Source organism: Erithacus rubecula (genome assembly GCF_903797595.1).
Source record: "Erithacus rubecula genome assembly, chromosome: 3".
Taxonomy (NCBI): domain Eukaryota; kingdom Metazoa; phylum Chordata; class Aves; order Passeriformes; family Muscicapidae; genus Erithacus; species Erithacus rubecula.
In genome coordinates this window covers 90242618-90262955 of record NC_136689.1, presented here as the reverse complement: position 1 = coordinate 90262955, position 20338 = coordinate 90242618, and positions in this window count along the sequence as shown.

Genomic DNA, 20338 nt, shown 5'->3' with positions numbered 1-20338 from the left:
GAATATCAAACACATTTTTTCAGTCAGACTAGAGGGTGAGATTTGTTCAGTAGGCCTTTTCTAAATAAATTGTACAGAAGTGTTTTTACCATCATGGAGATTTTAGAGAAATGGATAATTAATAAAGAAGAAATGCATGATCACTTTTTTGCAGGTGACTATGAAGATAATGACCTTATCTCCTATGAATAATTGTACAAAACTTCTTCAAAAGTGCTGCACAATTTTTGATCATGCTAGATATGCAAGAACATTGAACTAAGTAAATAGCAAAAAAATGCTACCATGCCTTTTTCATGTCTCTAGCAGATAACCAAAATGTGCAGAACTCTAAATATGTCTGGTGACAGGATAGATAAGCTACATCTTTTCAACTTCCTTCTTTAGATGTGTGAAGAAATTTAATTAAATGAATCACTGCAGAAGGCATCACACCTTGAAAAGCACAGGCAGAAAGGGACATTTCTGGTATCTATGACCCAAAGCAGAAATAACTCATAATGAGAATTTCTTAAATAATATTAGTTTAATAGATGGTTGCAGATTATTCAGATCAATCAATTCATATCCTCTTCACAGGGAGTGAGATGAAAGAGAGGGCTCATAGTGACCAACTTTAAATGCAGTAAGCTTATAAAGTCTCTCCCCAGCTTTCTTTTTCCTTTTCCTTTTCCTTTTCCTTTTCCTTTTCCTTTTCCTTTTCCTTTTCCTTTTCCTTTTCCTTTTCCTTTTCCTTTTCCTTTTCCTTTTCCTTTTCCTTTCATCTTCCTCTTCCCCTTTCCCCTTCCCCCTTCTCCCCCTGTTCCATAAAGAACCTTTCTACAACAGATTCAGTAAAATTGTCTTAAGGATACCTCCCACACTCCCCCACACTCCCACTCACCAGAGAAGTCAAATTAAGAGATTAAGAAATTCTCAGGGCAAAAAAAAAAAAAACTTCTAGCAAATTCAAGTACTCCTGGTTGGAATATATTGCCAGTAGCACTGTGCTTGAAGAGCAAGGGGCACTGTGTAAGCAGCTCTCTGGGACCAGGTCTGCTGGCTGCTGTATTATGACACAGAGAGGGAAGGGGAAGATGCTTACTTAGATTCCTGATCCAAGACCCACTACAGTCAGTGCAATCACTTACTTGGAGGTCTGCAGAATTTAAAATGAACCGAGTTTCTAAAGTACAAAGACATCCCTAGGTGTAATTAGTATTTCCTCAATGGTTATGCATTTGTCTTAAGTGCCCTCTTCAAAGATTGTAAAAGAGAGTCAAGTACATCTTCAAAAAACATCCTTTCCAATTGCCCGGTTCTCAAATCACTCCCTACCATGCAAACATATCAAGAGCTGTCTTGACAGATCTTGACAGACCACTTCTAGCAAGAAGGCAGGCACAAGTGCTTTGATTAGAACAGATTCACAAAACTTCAGGCATCATATTTTCAACTTCTTTTGAATTTACCATTGGAATTAACACATATTATTAGGTTCCGGAATCTGCAATCCTATGCTGGACTGCTGGCATTTTTTATTCTGAGCAAAACCTGCAAACCCCATGAGTCCTTTCATGCAAGGAGAAGGACCTTACTCAAAAAATCTCCTAAATAAAACAAAACCAAAAGAAAAAAACCCCAAAAACCAGCAATAACCTTTGTCTCAGCTGAGTTATTATTTAAGTTTAACAAATGGAGAGAAAACTTTGAGAAGAATGAGTGTTCAGCTTTAGGAGAAGAACTACTTCTTCTTTTGCAGCTTATTTGAGAAATTGCCTCTGTGGTGCCACAGCTTTCTGAAGTGCACCTTAACCACTAGGTGTGTTAGTATGATAATTGTATTTGAATTTCAGATAAGAAATTTGTCTTTTCCAGTCTGACAGGAATACTTTGACTTTTATTAAGCAGAACAAAGGATCAGCACAATTATAATAATAATGAAATTATTATATCCCAACAAACAAGACAGGGTGAGTAAAATAATTATCAAGATGAGATCAAGCTGAAATTGGTGTGTTGCAGCAGGAACTGGAAGCTGCAGAGGAAAATTAGGTATGAGTTCTTGAAAATAGTTACCCTTTACAACTTGAGAAGATGATGTGATGAGGAAGAACATCATCAAAATACCACCTTTGTACAGTTTTCTGCTTTCAGTTGGGTAGGTGAAAGCCAGCTAAACCAGTGGTGCCAGAAGGCAGCACTAATATGAAGAAGAAATAAGTCCAGTGTCTTCTGCAAACTGCTACTGAAACCACAGAAGTCACAAGTAGCCATCACACACCTGCTCAAAGGGCTTCAGTCGGTGAATTGGCATTGCACACAGCAATGTTTACACACACAAATATTTAGCTTGAATGAAATAGAAAATGCATAATTAAGAACCAAAAAAAAAAAAAAAAAAAAAAAAAAAAAAAAAAAAAAAAAGCTAATCACAAATTTTCTTGGAGGAATTTTTACCGGTTTTGTTTTAGTGCTCCACACACTCCACAGGAGATTTTGTGAAATAAAAAATACACACATCTCAGCCTAGCTCTGTTAGGGCAGACTGAAAAATGTAAAGACAATTCCTTTCATAAATACACTGGCAGGAAAATGGAGCTCTCACAGTTATAAAAATGAATCATTCTGGAGCTGTCCTTCAGAAATATATTTTGCTGGTAAATAACCTGAAAAGGCTCATCTGAAAGGTAGCTCCAGTAATTTTCAGACATCACATTATGGGAGGCAAGCATACAGAGTAGGTGAGTAGTCTGGAATCCATCCATGTAACATGCTCTAATTATAACTTGTGTGTCATCTTTCCAATAGACAGTGTGTTTACAAGAAACTGTCACTGACTTTTGACATATGGGAGAGCAATTGGGTTGATCAGGGGTTTTAACCTATGGGATCTTGAGAGGGTCTTATTTCTGTTTATGTTTTTATTTCTCAGGACTGTGGCATACCATCAGGTGCTGTAGAACTCTGACATGGGTAAGTAGTTTAGTTTTCCTTGGTAGTCAGCAGGGAGAGTTGACCTCTGGATGCCATTTCAGAGCACTTAAATTCATCATTGTTGTTTACTTCTGAAGCTTAGATTCCTGACAGAAGGCACATAAATCAGGTCATTTCCAAGCATTAAAAAAATGCCTCATCATTAAAATTTCAATAGTGTCTATCGATCTCATAAGTAAGTGCAGAGCTTGATCAGAATTTGCTTTTATTCCTTTTCTGCCAAGGTGAGCAAGTGAGCAAGAGCTTTAAACCAGCTTTATCTGGTGACCTTATTTTTAATGATTGATTCCTACAAAATACATAGAATGAGCAGCAGAAAATGTCCTTGTGCAAGTGAGTGTACCTTAAGAGAAAACCCCCTTTCACACAAATTACTGGAAAGCTCTTTTAAAATAGTGTCTTGAAAGTGTTTGGGTTTTTTCTCCCATTTTAGATTGACTCATATCAGTAATGAGGTGGTATGTAAAGAATGGCATCCTTTGCTGCTGATTTGTGTCCTTTGTACAGATCCAAAAATACTCATCATGGGTCAATATTTAAATTCCTTGAGAAGGAAAGTGAACATGACTGAGAATTTGAAAGAATCATGTGAAAGAGAACATTGCAATTAGCAGATTGGGTGCCTGAAGTTATCAAATTTTGATTCTCTAATCTCATATTTTTAAAACTAAAGTCATAAAAATATAGAATTTCTTTATTATTTAATAGGAAAACTAAACAGATGATGTCTAGCCTGGTGAGAAGCTGCCAAGTAAGGTTAAGTACTCAGTGAACTTTTCATTTGGGGATTGAGCTCTAGATAAGAATCTTGGAAATTCAGTCAGATCTCTGTTGTTATTGATTAGTCAGATTTATTTTTAAAATGGTTTTTTACATTAATTTGATTTGATACTGTCTAGAAACTTATTAACATATTTTTGTCATAGTTCCAAATTTTATCTGAAACCTTTCTGTTTTCCTGTGCTGAGGAATAAGGGCATGCATGTGCCCACGCACACAAATATACAGAAACAGCTCTCCACCTACAAAATACCAGTAAGGAAAATAACCATATCAAACCAGAAATGTCAAAGTATAGGTAGAGAATCACAGAACTGATTTAACACATCCTATTCAGATTCCTCAGGTTTTCTCCAAGATTAAAAGTGTATTGGATTTTTTTTAATCACCATTCTCTTAGGACAATAGTCTTATCAAAGGGCAAATAAAATTGGATGCTTCCAAGGAAGCAGTGCTTCAATAATAAAGATGAAAATCATACTGCTCCATGACACTAAGGGGACTGTACCTTATATTTCTACAGTGATTACCTGCAATACACTGACACAGAAGATCCTTTCTAGACCTGGATTTCTTTATGGAGCTGACAAAGAAATTAATTGAATAATTTTCACTTCTGTTTGTTATTTCTAAACATCTTTATAGCATTTGTGTGTTTCATGTGAAAGAAAGAGGGAAAATATTGGGCATTTTTTAACAAGCAAGCCCACAGCTTCAGCTGATTATTAATTTTCAGAGAACAAAGCTTATTGCGAGCTGTAGTGAGCTGGAAGTGAATAATATTGTTTTGATTCAACCCCAGTCAGCACCTAAATACTCCCCCACCCGTGATGGGGAGAAGAGTTGAGGGAAAAAAATCAAACCTCGTGGATAAGAACAGTTTAATGACTGAAACAAACCCAAATATGCTAATAATACTAATCAGAATAATAACAATAATCATATTCTTTTTATTTAAAAGGAGAGAGAGAAAGTAATGAAACCCAAGAGACATATGTGACACATTATTTAATTTCTCACCACCCACCAACCAATGCCCAGCCCATTCTTAAGCAGCAATTAGCAGGACCTGACCAACTTCCCCCAGATTATGGACTGAAAACAACACTCTGTGGTTCTTTGCCCAGTTTGGATCAGCTGTCCTGGCCGTGCTCCCCCAGCTTCTTGTGCACCTGCTCGCTGGCAGAGCATGGGACACTGGAAAGTCCTTGGCTCAGGATAAGAACCACATAGCAACGACCAAAACATGATTGTGTTATCAACATTATTATCACACTAGACCCAGAGCACAGCACTGTACCACTAAGAAGAAAATTATCTCTATCCCAAGCAACACCAGTGTCTGTGTTTACTAATATACCATATTTTATGTTATTAAAAATTCAATATAAAAGGCTCTGACTTGTAACAGCTTCTGAGTAAAAGGGAATCTATCAAAGCAAGAAGTTAAACATCATTTTTTTCCCCCATTGAGCTGTATTTCTTTAGCACAAACTCTTAAGCAAATTTCAGGGATGATTAATCAAAGGAGACAGACAAGACCTGTTCAAATCTGTTATTCTTATGAGCTCCCTTCTACAGAGCACTTCAAATCTCTAAGATTACTGTTATGCAACTGCTTTTTTAATGGAAGACTATAATGAGCTTTGGTGGCTATTATTATTCACACATCAAATAATAGTGTCATCAACTGAATAAGGAAATTACAAATTGTTTGTGCAAATACTTCTTTATTTTTCAATTTATTTTTTTTTTACTATTTGTCATGGGTCTCAGTACAGGAGATACTAGTGCAGATCTGCTGCCAAATGTAACACTCATTACCCCAAGCAAACCCACTGAGAAGGGATACTCAGGCCACTGAAATGTCAGCTGTAAACAACTGCTGCTTGACTGACTGGCTTCATACTTGTTCACACCAGGCACAGCAACAAAACTTCCTGCATTTATTCTACTTGGGGACTCTAAAATGTCCCCACGTTTACTGTAATGGACCTAACTTTGGTCCAGATTCAATGAATTATTTAACCTGTGATTAAAATGCTCTAAAATGATGATTTTCATCCTGCCCACAGGGAAGAGCTGTGTTTTTGTTGTGTTATGGGACCAAGTAGCATTGCACGAGGGGAGCTGGTTGGTCAAACTATACAGTTGATTCCGGGGACCCAAACTCCATAACAAACATATTTCCATCAGTTTTACCTTAATCCCACTCAGACTGCTGGAGGCACTGGACATTCACCTGCTGCTACAGCACACAATGTGCACTCTGAGGTGTATCATATCCCCAGATCAGCTTCAGCTGCAAGGCAGACTCCAGGCTCAGCCTGAGTGGGAAGAACTGAATTACAGGAACAAGTGTCAGCTGGGGATTTGTTTAAAAACACACTCCTGAACAAAATTAATAGGCTAATGTAGATATAGCCTAAGTGAACCCCTGAGTTTCCTTGCATTCAGCCTTAATTAATGTGTTTTCTATGTCCTTCACTTCTGTCCTTGACAAGAATTTAGGCAAGATTTATTTGGAATGAATCTCCTGAGCCTAATTTATACAGTCTGAAATCTGTGGCTGAACTGGAGCGGTAACTGCAGGGGAAGTGACCTTATCCAAAGCTGTTTGGATACACTGCATTCCACTAATACAGGGATTGTTCTTTGTCCATAATCCTTTAACCAGTTTCTTATTATATTTAAACTTGCTGTTTTGCCCTCCCAGCAGATTAACTCCTCATTGTCATTCAAGGGAATATTAGCCTTTAAAATAAATGCAAACCAAATTTATTAGTGGGGATTTAAGAATTCTGCATGGATCTGTACTTCTAATTCTGTTCAAGTTCAATGATTATTTCTTACTTGGTGTGTGTGAGAAAAAATTGAAATCTGAATCTAGACAGCAAATTTGAATCCAGATGTCCTAGAGCAAAATATTGTTCTATAGTATGACCAGCATGAAAAGTAGGGAATATTTAGTGCTTTTAAAAATACATTTAAAAGGAGAAGCCATTCAGTGATCATCTGGTTTTTAATTTGTGGTGAAAAGTAACAGACCTTCCCCCATGTCAGTTAAAGATCATTAATCAAGAAAAGTCATTTTATCCTTCAGCTGTTTCTGCACTGGCCTGAACCTGACAGAGTTCAGTGTCATTTATTCAAAATGTATTCAAAAACTGAATCTAATTCTTAAAGGAAAATGCACAAACTCAGGAGACAGCAGAAGCAAGACACATTAATCATGGGGTATTTCTTAGACACTCAACGTTAAATCTAATAAATTTTAGAAATAAAAAAAGTTAATATTATTAAATATTATTAAAATTATTCTTAGCACAGTTTGTGATAAGAATGAATGTTTCTAACACAGTTTTAATGAGCAGTTTGGCATTTAAATCAGTAGGTTGGCATTACTCTGAAGGTAAAATTTGACTGATTACCTGAAACTAATCAGGTAATCTAATCTAACTAATCAGATACTGTCAACTTTTGCATTAGCTGCAGTATGATGGTACTTTCCATGATGCCTTGCATTTCTGTGTATTTTGGGTCCAGTCTTGATGAGATACAAAATATTAAATGGGGAATTAAGGCATAGGAATGTTACCCTGGAAACAACTGATGTCTGATGGAATAACCCATGGGACAGGGCTGAGGCTTTGGTGTGAGCTACTAAACTATAGCAACAATTATAGGCTGAACAACTTTCAGCAATTTCCTTAATCTTTTTATAGTTCTTGCTGCCTTTTCATAAGATTTAATGTTGCCTTTGAAATCATAATCAATGATGCTTCTTTTTCAACATAATCTCCTTCTAGTAACAAGTTATTAGAAAAGCTTTATCCCAGAAAAGCAGCGTATCAATTTTATTTATACTAGTGAAGGAAATCCCTGAAGAAACAAATATTTACAAAAATATTACCCTAAGATTAGAATTTTCTCAGGAAACTACATCTTATTAGACTATGTTTTTCTTGATCAGCATATCATGAGTTTAAGCGTAAATTTGGTAGCTCAAGTGTAAAAAACACTTGCTATAAATCTATTAGGTTTACCAGTCCTACCAAACTTCATCCCTGTCTAGTACCATTTAGGCTTATTTGCAGGAAAATGAAAACCATAATGGACCAAGTTTGGCATTTGAGTCTTTTGCCAAGCAACTTGGTAAATTTTTCCTCTGACTTCAATACTGCAGAATTACTTTTTTTTTTTTTTTCCCCAGTGACACTGCCTTATTTACACAGGCAATATCTCCTGTAAGGACCTTACAAAAAGGTCCAAGATAATTGATAAACCAGAGAACATGACATTATTGAAGTTTTATCGAATTTCCTTGAAAATTTCTTTTGAGATGCTAGTTCTTTCCTTACAAGTCTATTTTCTATTGTTTGTATGGTCCTTGAGTTAAAACTTAAACCAAGTTTATTTTATTGCCATTTCATGTTTGTTTTTGAAGATGTCACAAGACAGCCTATTAAAGGGTTCTAAATATAGAATTCAACCCTAAATTTTCCCTAGGCTGAAAGATTTCAGGCACAACCATCATCAGGGAGTTGTCTCCTGGTCTCTCCCACTTCTAATCACATTTCTGTGCTCTGCTTTTTCCTATTTCCTTTTCTTTTTTTTTTTTTTTTTTCTTTTTTTTTTTTTTTTTTTTTTTTTTTTTTTACCTCTGACAGGTCATAATGTCATATGCAATGCAGGGAACTGATGCTCTCTGCTGTAGGAGTTGACCTCAGCTCAATCTTCATCTGTGAAATAGGATGTAATGCTCTTGCTTTTCCAATCATGGAAAGTAGCAAGGGCTTTTTTATAAATCTTCCCAAGCAGACAAGAAATCCAGTTCCAGTGGTTTAGCCATCATTAGTGATAAAAGTGTACTGATTGAAAGGAATTTTTTTCTCTTTTATGGTAGCAGTAACATCCGATTTATAGTAAATTGTTAGGAAGGAAAAGAAAAAGGGAATTAAGACTTTTTGATCTTAAGAACTGGTTATCTGGCTTTAGATATGGGAATGCTTTAACAAAATGCCATTCAAGGTTTTAGTGTTAGTACCACTTAAGCACATGATTAGCTATTCTGCTAGTCCTAAAAAAAATCAGTAAGGCATCCTATGATATTCCTACCTGTAGAAGCCATATAGCTACTTACAGGTATTTTCCATATGGTTGCTTTAGTAGCAACTGAGTTTTTTGCATTTACTTTCAATATAAATATGAAATAATTAGATACTCTTTGATCATGGACACTTGTCGAAATGCTAGGAACATTAATTTAAAGTTGAAGGATTTCTTATGGTTTAGGACAAATAAAACCCAGAGAATTTTCCATATAGCTGTTTAGAGGCTGTTTTTTAGGAAGATCAAACAGCTGCATGTCTGAATTGGAGCGCAGGGTTTCTATTCTTATCACTAATTGACTCACTTTCACTTTGTGGGAACAGATAAGAAAATGATTCTTGTTGCTGAGTTGTTTTCAGAGAAATGATAAGACAAAATATAAGCAAAGGGATACACAGTTCACTTCTCCTGTGGCCATCAGGTCCAGACAGGAAAATTATATTGAGACTGGTTTTTCATTAGGTATTCATACATCTGAGGCCAGTAATGTACCTGAAAAACTCCCTGGGAATCTACTAATCACAAGTAAGGGGAAAAAAAATAAATCTGATTACTTGCTCAGTATATAGCAGTAAAAATGGCCATGGAAAGCCCCAGTCTTCAGCTGTAAGCTTTCCACAGAGATTTCTGGTTTCCTTTTTGGGGTTTACAAATATATAATCAAAGTTGAAGAATCAATCTATAGTGCTAAAAGGTAATATAGGATGCTTTTTTCTTTTCTGCCCGGTTTAAAAATCTATTCAGGAACAGCAACTTCAAACAAAGAGAATTTCCACTGTTTCTTCCTCTTTTTTAGAGGAAGTGCAGAAACTCCAACTGCAGAGAAACACTGATTCCCTTCTGCTCCTGTGACAATCTGCCATCCTTCATGGCTGGATCTTGTCACACTGTGAAACAACTTGTGCATCACAGAGTCTGTACCATAACACAGAGAGTGGGAGGCTTAGCAAACAGAAGCTGGGCTCCTGCCCACAATTTCTGAGGCTTGTTTCAGCATGTTACTCATTACTCAATACCCACTGTCACTCAGAGAAATTGCCAGAGAGAAACTACCATACAGGTTTCATTGTTTATGGTACCTTTACTGTATATTTCAGAGGATGAGGCGTGAACACTCAATCAGATGCTGAGGGCTGAGGACCAGGTATCACAACTTTTACCTCTGAGAGGAAGGAATTATGATTCAGCTGATCATTTTCCCATATCATGCAAGTGTTATGAAGTCCAGCTAATGAGTAGCACACAAAAGGCCAGCAAACATCAATTCATTCATCATTGGATGCTTTTGTGGGGTATTTTTCCTGAATTATCTTCATCTGTAATTAAATATTATTTTATCTGATGTTAAATCACATTATATTCCATTTATTCAATCAATTGTCTTGAATGCTGATTTTAATGCATGAGTTACCATGAAATTAAAAGATTATTTAATACCACATCCACAATGCAACCACTAATGTTTGAAACAAACAAAAAAAATTTTGTACAACTTACACATTAGTGATAGTAACAGTAAGAAAGTTAAAGAACTCTCATAATTTCTTATAAATATTTTAAGTTTAAAAACTTGATTCACTTTATACTGTTTAAAAATACAGAAAGGGCCAGCACTAATTTTATGCAGTGCTATTAAAACACATCCTGGTGGAAAGTGAACCCATGCCCTTCCACCTGCTAATGATGTTGCTGAATTCTTTAGACCATCATCTTAAAAAATCACCTCCTATAAGGAACATTCATTCCAATTATAATGCCATATTTCATCTATTAGTATGAGAAAAGGTTAAGATAATATAGTGGTTCACTGCCATTTACATTTAGAAATGCATATTCCATTAAGCACATTCAGATCCTAACTTTTCAAAATACAGACACCCACATGCATTGGGGAAAACTTTAGAGTTCAGATTCCAAATTTAGTGCAGATGTTTATTTAAGTGCTTTCAAAAGCCACATGATTGTTCTCCTTGTTAAGGTAAACATTTCACTATTAGCAGTCACTTAAAACTGGGTACTCAAACTTTATTTTAAATGTATGTGACCCCTGCAGTATAATGCAACTTCTGCATCCCATTAAATAAATCAACTAGTAGGCTCCCAGTAATTAACTTCTTCTAGAAAATAGATTTGCAGTAGTTCACAAAGTGTACTGTAAAATTAAATAACATCTTTTTTTTTGTTGTTGTTTTTTTTTGGGGTTTTTTTGGTTTTTTTTGTTTGAGCCAAGAATTTCAGGAGATTTTTATTTTTATTTTCCAGTGTGCATTTGCCTTTTTTTGTAATAACAACATGTTGTTCAGGCATGGTCCAGCCTAAAATCCACTATAATCCAGAGATTTTTTTCTACAGCATCTCCACCTCATCTGTTGTTCCTCACTTGAATGAGAATAGATGTTCTTCTTCTACAATGGGAGTGCCATTGGTGTTCAGTTTTTCTCAGATATTTTTGATTTCTGAACTTGTGTTAACAACAGAGTCTGCAAATCTATTCCATAGTCTTTATCCCATAATTCAAGAAAGTAAGGAAATTACTGAGAAGTACGTGTCTGAACTAAAACTATTTGCAGTTAACTCATTTGATGCACGAGTTAGTTTTGACATTGAACCATTGTTAACCTTGAAAACTATATTCAGAAAGAATATGAATGTCCTAATTTCATTTGTACAGCTGTGGCACCTCGGTTTTTCCAGTTACCACAGTGATATCAGAGAGTTATTACCAGTACTGAAAGAATAAAACATATTTCTGAGTCTTCAAATCTAATGTCTTTACTTAGTTGAATTAAAGACAGCCCTTAGGAAAAGTTAGGGCAATTTATCTTTTTGAGTTTTTGGGTTGTTTTTGCTTAAAGTACTTTAGTTACTTTGCACAAAAATCCCCACTAACTACTAAATTTTAAAAAATTATCTCTAGATGTGGTTTAAAGAAATACAGATGTATCATTTAGTCTTCGTTGTCCACCTGCAGGGTTTCAGTCAGGAAACCATCCAGCCATACAGATTTCATTACTGAAATAGATGGAAACACCAGCTTTTGTAAAAGCTTCGAGAAAGGCAAGAGCAGTTTTTCCTTGTCAATTTTCTTTTTCCAGGGCTATTTCTTCTCTTTCCCGTCCTTTCCCCGCGTTTGCCAGCGCAGCTTCTCGGGCTCCATCTGGTGGGAGCCAGGCAGAGGAGCTCCTCCCGGCAATAAAACACTCGGGACTGATTCCATCAGCCTTTCTTGCCCCGGTAATGACTAAGAAACCATCAGTTTATTAAAGTGTAAAGATTCATGTAATCTACGTGTGTAATCTAGATCATAAAACGCTTCCTGAGCTAAAAAATACTTGAAAAGTCTCCAATTATTCCTTTTTTTAACCCACTCAATTTCTTTTGGGGTTTGAAAAGTAGTAGATTAGTATCCCATAATCCCCATGATAATAATCCAAATAAATTTTAAACACCTAAATACAAAATGCCAGGCAAGTGACTTTTAATATCTCTCTTTGGTCAGGCAAAATTCTCCATTAATCTGGACGTGTCGTATTTTCTCTTAGCTGGCATTCTTTTCTCCTAGCTCAGGTGTGGATGTGCTTTTTCTCTTGATGCCCAAGATATTGCAAAATCACATGGGAGAATTTATAGATCAAATCCCAATATATACATCCCTATTTTGAGCAGATATCCAGCCAGTTGTAGCATTACTAAAAATTTCTAAAAATATTTCCATAATCAATATAATGAAAAGTCTCCTCTACAGGCATAAGGAAAAAAACCCTGGGTCTTGTTGGGTTTTTGGTTTTTTTTTCAATTAGTGTAACAATATTAATTATTTTATATGGTAGTTCTTTGTATTAAACCAGAATTATTTGAAATAGGAAGAAACACAGGAATGTTTGCATGAAGCAGCCCCAGATCACAGATCATATGCTCAACAAATCTGTTTTACCTGCATGACCTTTGCAGGTGAACAGAATCAATACTAAATAATTTTTCACTGGGATGAAGCTTCTAACAATTATTGCCTTTTCTGAACTTCTTATGGTCTAAATATCTGTATTTCTTTTCCAAGAACAGCTGAGTACAGAGGTAATGAGAAACAGACACTTAGTGATAAACACATATTTTTTATGATCATGTCTTCAACACTAAGAAGTTACCTGCTCTTCAATGTAGCCAGAAAATAATGGTCTCAGGTAAATTTTGACTGTTAGAATAAAACTGTGGAACAGCTTTAGGCAGCTCAACACATCACTGCTACTGGTGCACCCCTGCCCAGGGACAAGATCTGCTGGTGTACAGTCTCCCCTCCTGAAGTTTATCATGGTCAAGGTTGTGTGTATGGGTTTTACCAAGAGAAACTTATGAATGCAATTTGTCTGACATAATGACTGTATAGAATGCTTTCAGAGAATTTCAGCTTCATTCTAAGTGCTTGCCACATTGTTCTCTACTTTGAATAAATACAGACAAACTGTTGAAGAAATATGTAATTTAATACACAATATTTTACATGAAAGCTTTCAATTTTAGGGATGACTAATAAATACATAAATAAGCTATTTATGTGCCTGTGCAAGTGGCCATGAGTTAGTTTGGTATTGATTGATGCAAGTTTGTCAACATTAGGTTTTCCATAGGGTTTTAATGAGCAATTGCTGGTTTCTTTCCTGTAACTTAATGTAGCAAAAATTTCAAGCTTTGAAATTTTCCTTCAGAATTTTGATAAGGAAATGTGTACTCTAAGAGCCTACTACAGAATTGTCCTAAGACAATTTAAGCACAATTCTCTTCAATCACTACTATGTAATATTGTCCCTCTCCTTGACACATATGTTTTCCTATGGTCTTGCAAGGAAATCCTGTAATTGCAAATATCTTACTCTTAGAAAAGATCACAGTATAAAATAATAAGAAGAAAGGCAGCAAGCTCATGAAACAAAATCCCTGAAGTACTTCAATTTCATTAAATTCAATTTGGATAAGTTCTGCTGAGGATTTAACAACACTACTCCGGGTTCTCTGCATCTCAGAAGAAATGTTTCATCTATTGATTATTTTTCCTACATGGAAAAAATACCTGAGGAGCTAATTCTGTCTCCAGGAAACAACTGATAGATGCAACACATGGATAGTGGTCTTGACATTATATTTTTGGGTAAGAATAGCAAAAGATTATATTAATGAATAAAATAATCCTTTCATAACTAAAACATTTTATTGAAAATTCTCAGGTAGATAAAATGAGCTATCAACTCAGTCCAGGTATCTCTTTTGAATATTTTTCGTTTTAAAAGTGTTCAATAGAAGTGTATCAAAAATAATCTGAGAAATATGACTAAAGTAATTGAAAAGTGGTTTTTCTCCTTAGTTTCTGTGGCCATACTTTTGCCCTTCAACGTTTCAGTTTTACCTTAAAAAAATTAAACACAGGCCAGCATAACCAAACTAAAAAGTTTGCATTTTAATTTATGTTACCCTACTAAATTCTTAAACAACTATGGGAATATAGGCTGTGGATTTCTTTAGTAAATAACATTATATAAAATGTCAAAACCCTATAGAAAATTGGTACAAACTGGAAAGCTAAGCCAAATTTCATCAGTGATAAATTTCAAACTGAATGAACCTAGGAGTTTGCTCTAACCTGTGTTTTTAAAAAATAGTAACAGATTCACAAAGCTATGCCAATTCTATAATCTGCTAAATTGATGCTGTGATTGATTTATTTCGGGACAATTACTTGTGGGATATCAGTGGATGATGAACTTAATTAGAACTAAAAAAATGTACTTTTTATTAAAACACAGGTGTTTCAAAGGGTGGGTTTTGGCATTATTTCAAAAGGGGAAAAAGGAAAATATATAGCAAGAATCCAAACAAGATGAAATGAGTTAGTGTGTCTTCTTTAACTAACCAAATCCAAACTAAAACTAAAAATCGATTTCTTTAAAATATCAAAAAAAATACAAGAATAATTTATCTTCTGACACTCAGTTTGTCACTATACAAAATATGAAACCACCCTATCTTCATGTTGATTTACACAGGTTACTCCAGGATTCCTTGAGGTGAAACACCTTAAAAATAATGTAATGAGGGCATTTGGTGACCAAAAGAAAACACAGCTGCTCGTGCTGAGCTGTTGACACAAAGGACTGGGCTGCACACAGGACTCACAGGAAAAGTTGGATTTGTAAAAGCAAAAAGTATGGATGCCTTGCCACTGAGTCCACTTGCAGAGCTTCTCCAGGATAGTTTGTATAACCCTCTGGATTCACTAAAAATTATCATTGTACACCAAGGCATACTGCAATTTTCCTTCCAGGAGGAAAAGCCAAGGAACCTTTGTATACTGGATCAAATTTTTACCTCAAATTCCTCCACTGGGCAGGCACATGGGGATATGAACTGTCTCTAGCAAGGGCTGCTTGTCTCCAAATATTGTCTACAAAAGCAGAGAGAATATGCAATTTTCCATACTCTTACATAAGAGAGAAGCATACTTAAATTCCTGCACTAGGAATGTAAGCAAACAATAACAGAGATTTCTGGTTGTAAACGACAGCTGAGCACTAGGAGTGTCTACAAAGGTTGTGAGGTTTCCTCAGTGCTGTTGTTCTAGGATAATAGGTATTTATGAAGATTGGTTACACATAATTAATTGTTCTTCTTTCTGATTCTGTTTGCCTTTGGAAATGTGGGGCAGATAGATGGGACTCCTCCAGCAGAACCTCTTCCATGGAGCTCTGCCTTGAGTGAGTATCGAGAGATGAGGGAAAGGAAGGCAACAACATCTATAATTTTGGTGAACTTCAAATAAACCCTGAGTAATAACATCTCCTGTGAAATGTCAGAAAAATGAAAAATAGGATCAGTTTAATGATCTGCACTCTGAATGAAACCCTCTCCCAGAGCAAATTAAAGCACTGCACAACTGAGCCTGAATCCATAAACCCCAACTCAGGCAGTTACTAAAACCAATAAAGAAGGAAAGCCTGGCTCAAACAAAACCAAGCTTAAGCCACCTCCATCCACTGCAATTAAGTGTTTCAGTAATTACCTGAAAGTAAAATAGTCTCTGTTCTGTAAGAAAAATAATTGCAAGAGCTGGGGAAAGGATTCACTAAAACCCAGACAGCTGGCAGCAGCTCCAAAATTGGTGTCTGCAAGACCTGAATTTGAGACCTATGGCAACTGTGGAATGAATTTCCTGTGCTGAATTTCTAGTTTTCAATCTCTGTATGTTAATTCCATCTCCTTGAATTCTGATGCAGCCCAATTCCTAACAACAGTAAAGTGATGTGCAGCATACAAACCTGTAAAAGAAAATAATATTCTAGTCATCCCCAGAACTTTGTAACTGAAACTAATTTTTAGGCTATTTAACTAGAAGATATATTTTGTAAAGCAGATGGGATCTGATTGTAATTCCAATAGTAGTTCTAATGAAGATTATTAAATCTGCATTTTTGTTTCCTGATGCATAATTTATATGACAGTCTGACACAGAAAATTAAAAGAAATGATGAACTAGCAGGTTTTATCTACAAAAATCCTGTATTTTTTTACTACATCTTTGCAAGGCTATTGATGTGTACTTTTACTGTTTTCGTACATACTATAAATCTCTTCTTACATAAGTATCCATATAAAAACGTCAGTATTCAAAAAAACCCAAAATTATTATTTACACACCTTTTTGGCCATGATGCCTTCAGGAAAGCAACAACCCGCTCACATTTGTTTCCTTTGTAGCTGTATTTGGAGCCATCTCCATGCTCCTCGGCAAGGTGCATAAATTGGATTTTGTTTCTCTCGAATAAGGAAGAGAGGTGTCAAGCCAAGTCCAGGGTGCTGCTGACACACAGCCTGTCTGAGTGCTGTGAGAGCCTGCAGGAGCCAAGGCTGCTGCTACTGCTGCTGCCAGGGTGCAGGAGAGTGTGCAGGCAGCAGTAACTGCTGGGAAAGGTGTCCATGGTATCCATCCACTGCCCACTGCCCACACATTTTGTCCTTTTGCCCAAAGAAATGCCCCAGTGACCAAGGTCTCCAGGGCTGGACAGTGAGGTCCTGGTCTTTTTCCTTGCATCAGATGTTCACTGCCTCTGCCTCTGCCTGGAGCTGACCCCTGGCAAGGCAACCTGCAAACTCCTGGTTGCTTTGCCAGCAGCACACGCCTGCTTCAGCTGGAATCAGGCTTTCCAAGTTGCTTCTTTCTACTGCTGCCTCTTTCAGCCTTGATCATTTTGATGCTTGCCAACATCATGGCTAAGGCAAGCTCTTGAGCCCATATTTCTGTTTTTCCTGTATAGAAACATGACACTCATTTTACACAACTTAAGCCTTTCTTATGCCCCATGACCTCCCTCCAGTCAGTTGTACATTTTACGAAGCAGTTTGAAGGTAAAATAATTGTCTGTTTCAAAGACTACTGCACCTCCTGTGCCCATGACCTAGATACCTGCTCCATTCTCCCAAGTTTAGTAAGACCTGATCTATTGTGCTATGTTGTATTACAAGTGTAATACAACACTTGATTCTAGAGAAAGCACAGCTGTGTTTTTATGCACAGGCAAGTTGCTTCTGCAGCCAACATCAAAAAGCATCCCATGGCGTAATTGCCACAAATCAAGGAAAAGCAACTCTCTTCAACAACTATAAAGCAAGTTCATGTTGTTAGACCATGGTGTTTAGCTTTTGACATTTTTTACAGAGAAAATTTCTGGTCTTTAAATAAACTATGGATACATGTTTTTTTATGTAAAATTTTTAATCCTAGAACAAATTACTTTAAAGCACTAAATAGTAACACAAAGTATGAATGGGATTTTGGAAACTTAGGTTCAAATTTACTTTTGATTGCCTGCATTTTAAGACTTTTTGAGAACTGATTTTTAAGAACGGTAATAGAGAACTAGGAGGAAAAAAAATGTCAGCACAGACTCAGGGATGGAATGACAATGCCTCTCAAATGTATATGGGCAGATGTTTACTTCTTTTTAAATGTCAGCAAGAAGCAATAAACTTTAATTCATTGGTGACACTTCTCCACTATGGAAAACTAATTGTAGTGACAACTGTGACCAGAGGGTTACATTATTCCGAAGAATATAGATAGAAGGGATAGATATAGAAGCTTATAGATGCTTGACTTTTACATACTAGTAATTTTATAGAAGGTGAATCAAAGGTTGCTTATGAATCATGGACTTTTTTATCTGGCTTTTGCATTTTACTTAAAGTTCACATCCGCCTTTAAGATGCAAATTTCTACTTCAGGAACTTGTCACCAAGGAAAATGATTGATGCCACTGCTGCGTCTGATCTGTTTCAGGAACAAAAGAGTCAGTCTTCAAAATAAGCCTGTCGTAGGTCTTGTGTTTGATAAACAAAACATGACCAATTCTGGGAAATATTTTTTTCCAGCAAAAGAAAGTGGTCATTCAGCTAAGGGCTGAGCTGTTAAAAATTTATAAAGGTTAGGGTTGCTCATATGCTTTAGTATAAATAAAGTTTAAATAGTTTCTCTTTATTGACACTGGGTGCAGTTGAGAGCTTGAATCTCAACTCCTGCTTCAACTTCACAACAGAAAAAAGCCTGAAAACACTCCCCAAAGGCCCCAAAAGAATGTATACAGGATTTTACAAAAACTCTTCTCTGGAGAAGTTGTATATCTTACTGTTTTATTCTTACGGAATGAAATAATGCATAAAGACATCTATGTATGTATTTGTATAATCAGAAGCTGATTTTTGTGCCTCACTTATTCAATGTAATCAAAAGTGGGACAGTAGCTAAAAACTGCATCGTTTATTGTTTCTAAGGTGCTAATTAAATGTTCATTTAGAAATATAAATGCGTTTTACTGACATTATATTGACTACATGTTTATTATACCTATACACATGCATTAAATAGGAACAAAGAGCTTAGTAGTAATTAATATTTTAAGTCAATGCATTGGAATTCTCATTCCTGAAATAAAATTGTACCAGTGTAAGTCAAATATTTTTATTTTTGGAACAACATAATAATAACATAACAATCCATTGGACTGAGCAGCAAGAAGGACATCCTTGTATGTCTTTACAGCAATATCTTCTGGATCAACCCACTGAGGAGTAAATATGAAGGCCTAGGCTTAGCAGGGTACATAGGTTCCCATCCCTTTTAGACATTTCTACTATCTTCTCCATTGATTGCTACAGAAAATTTTGGAGCCAAAATTTTGGAGGTGAGTTGTCTCGTAAAGATGACTGTGGTTTCTAGTCACAGACAGAAAAACACTGCATGCAGTTTCTTGTTCTTTCTGAAATTCCTAGACTATTTTAGTTTTAGTAAATTTAGATCCTTTCATGTCAAAAGTCTTCAAGAAAACAATGAAATAAATTTAATAAAACTAGATTCAAGGAAATGTGTGAGGCACGTACTTAAGAGACCTCTTTTGCAAAGACATGAAATTTATTTTCTCAAAGTGCAATGCAATACTTTCACTACTTTTTTTCCTCATAGTTTTTCAACTAGTTCCTGTGTAACTATATATTTATTTGTACTGAATTCATAACAGCTTTTCCATCTCAACTTCCTTTTCCATGAAGATTTTACTGTCTAGATAAGAAGAACAGTGGTTTAACATGCCAATACCTGTTTGGTTACAGTAATCTTAACAGCAATCATGAGTGTTGCCAGTGTGGGAACTTTCCTTCACTCGTGTAAAAGCTGATGCCTGAAGGTCTGAGACAAAAGCTACAATGAAGTTGCATTCTTGGGGATTTTTCCCCCTAATGGTCAGGGTAGTCTTATAGGAACTGTATACTTTACAATGGCACGTAGCAGAGAAGCAAAGCTTGAACCACAAAACTGTCAATTAGATACCCAAAGGAAACCAATAGTCAACTCTCCCATCCAAATCACTAATGCGATTTTCATGTTGACTCCCACTAAAATTGATTTTGTTTCTCTATCCACTTTTCCTACTTACTTGACTGTTAAGTGTAATATCCTTTGTTTTAATCTTTTGGGCTATTCTGTATAGAAGATAATATTTTCCAAGAAAACAGAAGTGTGAGTGCTGAGGGCCAGCAGCGTATCAAATGGAGAATTGCATTAGCTTCATCAAAACCAGGGCTGCACTCCAGACATCCTGGGAAATGAGTGTTGTCTGGCAACATGACATGATTCAAAAGCAAACCATCAGTGGTATTCAAAACGTTGCTTATATCTCCTTCACCCCATGAAGGAATTCATAGGTGAACATAGACACCAGCAACATTGGGACAAGTATTGACTTCTGTTCATTTTCATTATATACTCAGAGAGTTTCCAAAAAGTGTGTGCTGATATATCCTAGAAATATTTAACTGTTCTTTCTCACATCTCTTGCAGAAGTAGATACTAGTATATTTACATGGTAATCAAACATGTCAACAAAACTATAAAGAATGTACATCACAAAAAGCCAAGTCTTTGAGGAATCCCTAC